The sequence below is a fragment of the Lycium ferocissimum genome, chromosome 11 (genome assembly GCF_029784015.1).
Source record: "Lycium ferocissimum isolate CSIRO_LF1 chromosome 11, AGI_CSIRO_Lferr_CH_V1, whole genome shotgun sequence".
In the NCBI taxonomy this organism is placed as follows: Eukaryota; Viridiplantae; Streptophyta; class Magnoliopsida; order Solanales; family Solanaceae; genus Lycium; species Lycium ferocissimum.
The window spans coordinates 43542416-43549566 of NC_081352.1; the positions used below are offsets into that span (position 1 = coordinate 43542416).

The following is a 7151-nucleotide window of genomic DNA, read 5'->3' on the forward strand; positions in this document are numbered from 1 at the left end:
TCCTCAAAAGATCCTCAAATCAAAAAAACACCTGGAAACAAGTTAACCCTTTTTTTGAAACAAGTTAATCTTTCTTTGAGATGAAAATAATTGAGATAAGGTGAAGACTTATTATCTCTTCCTTAATTGAGTAATTAGCGATTATATTCTTCTTGAAGTATTCTTTTGCTTTCTTTCGGCAAAACCTAAAAGTTAGATTCGGTCCTCAATTCACTTGCAAATTTCCCACTTAAGCGTAGTCCATAGTGACAACATGCATATCTGTAAAAATAGATAAGAAAGAATTAATTGTTCTTTTCCACACTTGACCCTTAGCATTTACTATTTTTTACCTCACAAGTTTTTCAGTAAGATTTTTTTTTTTATAAATACTACCGGAGATAGGTTTTTTTTATAAATACTACCGGAGATAGGAATACCACAGTAAGATAGGTTTTTTTATGAATACTACCGGAGATAACATACTCCAAGCAAACAAAATTAAAGTAAACAAGCATGGCTAGTAGCAGAGTTTGTGTCCTCACTGTCCTCTTCTTGTGTGGTATGGTCTATTATCTAATACTAATCTTCCTCTTTTCATTCAATAAAAAGCTATTTCATGATGAATTTTTTTGCATCAATTTAGTTCTATATATTTATATACACTTAAAAAGGATTATCTTTCTGTTTATTGTCTTTGAAACAGTTTTTCTACTGGAAAGAAATTATGTTGAATCTACAAAAGGCAAGTTTTGTACAATGGAGCGTATGGACAATGTGAGTTACATGACTTGCCCATCTTCGGGAGATAAGAAGCTTCGTGCATCATGCATCAACTGTTGCAGAACACCAAAGGGCTGCAAACTTTTCAATTCAGACGGACTCATATGTACTGGAACCGATTGACTTTTGAGAATTATCAAAAGGGATATTACAAATTTAATTCCAATCAACTATATGTAAGGAAGTCCGAGTTTATGCGCGTTTACGTTTCATGATATCTGTATTAAAATAACGAACTTTGCAGTGTTTGTCTATGAGTTGTTTTTTTCTTAATTTGGGTCAATTGAGATGAATGACCTTTTCAGACCTCTTATGTGTGAAAAATAAAGATCTCTTGTATAAGGTCATAAAGCTAAAAAAGTTTGTAAAGGCTAAAAAACAATTTCTCCGCTTTTAAAGGGTTGTGGTGTGATGAAGAATATTATTCCCCTTAATTAAAAGTTTTCAGTCGAATCTTAAAAATGATTTTTTTTTTATTCCTAACAATAGTAGTTTTTTAATGAATCTTTTACGGCATGAATGTTAGTAATCCGACACCAAAGTAGATAATGAACATGAAATTGTAAAACAATACTTGTGCAGTTTCTCTCTCTTTCTTTGAGGAAATCGTTTCCCTCGAGGTGTTCCTTCTGAATTTTTGCGGAAGAAGAAAGTTTCTGCTTTTTGACTGTATTAAGTTCTTACTCCCTCCATTTTAAAATAATTGAATTTTTTGCGGAAGAAGAAGCTCACTCAATGTTTTTTGTGGCGTTTTTGGATGACCTCAGGTTAGCATTTTTATAGGACAATATTGAAACTTGTAACTCCGCTTCGACTCAAAAGATTCGTCACCCTTTATTCATTAACTCCCTCTTCATTGAAGAATCGCTTAACTCTTCGTCTTTTCTTATAGGGAGTTATTTGGTGGAGTTGTAACTTGAAGCGAGTTATGAGTCACCTAATCAATGGATTCCAACAAAACCATCTATATATAATATAAAGCTAGGGATAGATAAGGTGATGTGGCACCTCTCTATGGCCAACAATTGAATTTATCTTTTTTCTCCTTTTTTGGGGATTTTTTTTTAGAATTTTTCATGCATAACTAATGGTTAAAAAAAGCTCACAAAATTAATGTGGAACTAATGCCCACGTACCAGTAATGAAGTCACAGAATAATAATGGTGCAACTAAAGTCCAGATAGCCACCATTTCAAAATACTAGGGGTGGGCGTTCGGTATTCGGGTCGGTATTTCTAAATTTCGGGTTCGGTAATTCGGTAATCGGTAATTAAAAATAGATACCAAATACCGAACCAAAAAAGTTCGGTTCGGTTCGGTAAATCAAACTTCGGTTCGGTAAATTTCGGTACGGTATTCGGGATTTACCATTCAAAAGAGAATGATCAATAATCTACTATGCTAATTTAAAATGAATTGTCCAATGCTCCATGAATAAAGCAATTCAATGCTTCGTACATAGTTTTGGAAGCAAAATATGTCATGCAAAAGTGTTGTTCTATCAATTGCAGTAATGTCAACGTACAAAATCTCTTTAATAAAGAACTTATATAGTTATGGACTCAAATTAGGAGCTATTCGTGTGTTTAATATTAACACCGCCTTGAGATCATTACTTAAAGGTGTAAATTTGAAATAGAGGGTAGAACGTAGAAGTTTCCTTTTTTGATGTTTTATTTGGTATTTGTTGTTTGGACAATTATTTATTTAATAAAATAAAAGCCACTATCTTTATTCTTCAGTGGCTGACCCATTTAAAAAAACAGATTAGAGATTTTGTGAAGTAATTTTAGATGAGTGATGGGAGGCCTAGCCTATTGGGCTGGACTAGTAATTTAATACAATGGGCTTATGGGCCTTTAGGCTTTATTGGTATTTATTTCGGTATTCGGTATTTACCGAATTATCGAACGGTATAATTGTAAATACCGAATACCGAAACCGAAATACCGAATTTTATATTTTATTCCGAATAAAAAAAAAAATCGAAGCCCAATACCGAAATACCAAAATAAAAAATTCCGGTTCGGTAATTCGGTTTTCGGTGTTTTATGCCCAGCCCTACAAAATACTACGGGACATCTCTTCCTTCACATATGCGTTTTTTTCCTTTTCTTTTTTCTCCATAAATCAAAGAGTCTCTTTAATTACGATTCATGAGCTATATAAATTTCTGAAGGATAGTTCATTGGCTCGACTTTGAAACAAGAAATCCCAGATGAATCCACGAGTCCAGGTATCATAATTTTCTCCTCCCTAATGTTTTATCTACATCTTTGTAATTAGAGTCCGGCACTTTTGTAACCCAAAAAAAAAAAATTTGGAACCAAACTAACCCATTGAAAAAAAAGGAACCAAACCGAAGTTCGGCGAAATGAAAGGGCCGAAGTGTACATTTACATTTGTCCCTTTCACTAAAAATCGAAACTGTGTCTTCGAAATCCTTTGATAAACCCGAGGCCCAACCTTTATTCTTTCTCTTTCTTCATTTTCTCCATAGACTCTTTCAACACACCTTTGCACTTTCAAAAACATGTCTCAAAGTTTTGAAACTTCAATGTTTGCTATACAACCCGATATTTGCGAATGCAGTTATTACTGTAAACTAAAAACATCAAAGACCCAAGATAATCCGGGTCGCCATTTTTGGCGATGTAAAGTGCCCAAAGTAAGTGTTTTTACATTTTTTAGTGTTTTTTTTTTCACGTTATCCATATATTTTACTTTAAAAAACTGATTTTCTTGTAATGTTTATAGGATATGGGCGGTTGCAAATACTTTCGGTACGGGAAGATAGCATTCACGTGATAAAACGGTGGCGGCGAAGTTTAAAAATCCAGCTTTTGGATAGAGATAACGCGACTTCACGTATCTCTAGAGATACCGCTAAGTTGGACTCGCAATTTAAGCTTGTGGAAGTCAAGAAAAAATTGAAGGTTTGAGGTGTAGCTCATCGATTCTCGAAAAAACGAAATTTTATATAGAAGGCTAAACTTAGAGAGGCTCAACATGAGAAAATAGCTTTGAAAGAAAACAAAATTTGTGGAAGATTATTTGTGCTATCTTGTTGTTGTTCATTATTTATATGTATTTTGTTTATTAAGTTTAATATTTCTATAGATTATGTTTTTTACTAGTTGTACCTTTTCCCCTATAATGTAATCCGCACCCTTTATGTACTAATTTAGTTGTGTTTCTTTGTTAAATTGTCAATTAATAATATATTTTAATAATAAAAGCAAATTAAAAACATGCCAAACTAATTCAAATTGATGACTTCATCATAAAATAAAAATACAAATTAAAAAAACTTAGTCCATAAACTTAAATGACCCATAATCTAAGACAAAAGTGAGCCTAAATAGACCCTAATCGTCATCGAATATAAGTCCTCAATATCATCCTCAGAATGATGTTGGCGGTCTCTTAACGCACATCTTTTTTCGTAGAGATGTTAGTTCTCTATCGGTTGATGATGCTTGTTCTTCAGCCAACTTTAGCATGTAAAATCTACGTCTTGCCTGCATTCTGTTATTTTCTTTTCTAATCCTTTGTACGGCCATCTCGCAAGTTACTGGACCTACTCGAGACATGGTTAGTGAGTACCTTGTTGGGATTGGAGCGTTGAGATTTTCCAAGTCACGAACAAGACGTTCTGATTCGGCAATCCGATGTGACCATTCTCGGTGTAAACCGCAATAATATTCTCGCGGATATGAATATTTCACACTGCATAAATCATCATTACGCTCTACAGGAAGGTGCGGATTTAGCTCGTCTAGTTTGAAATCGCTGATATCACTCAAAAAACTGCTATGATTTGAACTCTCATCATCACTGCTATTTGGTTCTTTTGGAAGGAGTAAAGACCAAAGCCGAGTTTCTACTACTCGACATTGAATATGGTGTAGTCTAATAACAAAAGAAAGGGCTACTTATATAGTTGCAAACCCCCCAAGTACCCTGGGGAGGGTCTTTATGACCCTACCTACTTACCTTATTATAAGAAAAATATTAATCTTCATCGGACATTTCACGATTCTAATCCCACTTGGATCTAAATCTTGTGCTACCATGTATACCATATTCTACCCTATGGTAACGTATTTGCATCCGATTGTTCTCTTCGCGAAAACGATTAAGAGCAAAATTAAACTCTTGTGGAGTTCCGCGAGGCATTGACATAGCATGTTTTTTTGGGCGTTTAAGCCCTATTGAAGCTAACTTTTGCTCCACTGCTTCAGCCTCTCTAACACGCCAATTCCACTCCTCTCTCATTGTTTTATTGTATTCTTGATTGAATATTTTGTTAGGGTTATTTCAGTAATGAAAATCATTATCATCTAGTTCCATGTCCTACCCATTGCTTCAAATATTTTTTTGGCGTAAAACATGTAATAGAATCAAGATTTCCAAATTGGTTGTATAATGTCATGATAACTCGTTTAAAGTGAATACTAGTTGTTTGTCAATCGTTATATACGACGCTTTTTTTGGCCGTTTATTTGAATTAAATTCATATTACGCAATGTTCTTGTGCGCAATAGGACATGATTTGACAACACATCACGCATGCCAATTTCAGCTTTTTTATGACACCTAAAGGACCGATTGGGCAACACAATGCTAAATTTTTGACCGTTTATTTAAATTAAATTCATATTATGCAATGTTCTTGTGTGCAATAGGACATGATTTGACAACACATCATGCATGCCAATTTCAGCTTTTTTATGACACCTAAAGGACCGATTGGACAATACAATGCTGAATTTTTGATAGTTTATTTAAATTAAATTCATATTACGCAATGTTCTTGTGCGCAATAGGACATGATTTGACAACACATCATGCACGCCAATTTCAGCTTTTTTATGACGCCTAAAGGACCGATTGGACAACACAATGCTGAATTTTTGACCGTTTATTTGAATTAAATTCATATTTCTCAATGTTCTTGTGCGCAATAGGACATGATTTGATAACACATCATGCATGTCAATTTCAGCTTTTTTATGACACCTAAATGACCGATTGGACAACACAATACTGAATTTTTGACCGTTTATTTAAATTAAATTCATATTACGCAATGTTCTTGTGCGCAATAGGGGTGAATATGAATCTATTTAAGAAGAATGTTGGACGAGGTAAAAACTCATCCATTTCATAAGTTTAAGTCTCTTAAGTCGTTCAAAAAAACCTATCCTAAGTCTTACAAAAAATGGCTCAAGATATTCCACCAGTTAAGGTTTCAATACATTGGGATGGTATTATCCTTGATGACAACAGTATAGTTCGTTACAATAAAAGACCAAACGTTCATGTTAAATGTCCACTTGAAATGTCTTATGAATCACTAGTCACTTACATATGTGAAAAAATGAAGGTTAGTCCAGATGAGTATGAAATCTCCATAACTGGCAGCTATCCACAATCAGTTTCCAATGGTATAGTGTTTTATGGTAGGCATTATGTCAATGATGATGATTCTTTAAGGAATTATTTGAATGCGCCAGAAGAATTAAAACATTTAGTCGCTCTTAATGTTCTGGAGATGATGTTGAAAAGATACCCAGAGAGGTCCCGCAACAACAGCCCAGTCAAGCTAACACATATGGAGATTTTAGTTCTTACGGGGGTATTTGAGTGGCCAAGTGCCGCTGGAAAATCTTACTCAACAATTTAATCAAACTTGGTAAATATGCATTCTTATATTATTATTTTGTGTAGTAGTACGTGTTTATTGTATGTATTGATAAATAACCATTTTTAAATCTTTGTAGGGGTTATAGACCTAATATGAGTAATATTGGGCAGTCGTCTCAATTTAGCGGAGCAAGTCATTATTATCAGAACTCTCACTCCAGTGGAGCGGATTATTACAATAATTCTCAGTTCAGTGGAGCCGATTATTATAATAATTCCCGATTCGGTGGCAAACCGATTATTATCAAACTCGCTAGTGGTACCAGCTCGCGGGATGAAAGGCAGTCCTCTCAGTTTGGTGGAGTTGATCATTCTCCACACCATGCTCATAATCAATATGTGTAGGTTCATCACCTAGATGCTAAATAATTTATATATATATATATATTTGTGAATTTGGAATTTAACATATGCTTTTTATCGTGTAGGAGGAGGCCTTTCTTAGATGGCGCTGATTGTCCAAGTTATATGGATATATCAGAGAGTGATGGCGATGAACCAGCTAATAATACAGAGGTAACTGATGATGAATATAGTGAAGGGGATGAAGATACACATTGTAGTCCCCCAAACCAACCAGAACCAACTCAACACCACGTACCACCTCCGATGGCCGAAAACCCAAATCCTCGACAATTAATGCAATGGCATTCTGACTATATTCCATATCTTGACAGTCT

The 7151-nt window shown here is 34.5% G+C and overlaps 1 long non-coding RNA gene across 1 annotated transcript; it reads left to right on the forward strand.

Moving 5' to 3' along the window:
- The first annotated feature begins 457 nt into the window (after window positions 1-457).
- LOC132038648 (uncharacterized) lies at window positions 458-1010 on the forward strand. The gene is made up of 2 exons (XR_009410183.1): window positions 458-541; window positions 686-1010. It is a non-coding gene; the product is annotated as an uncharacterized LOC132038648 (long non-coding RNA).
- The last annotated feature ends 6141 nt before the right edge of the window (window positions 1011-7151 follow it).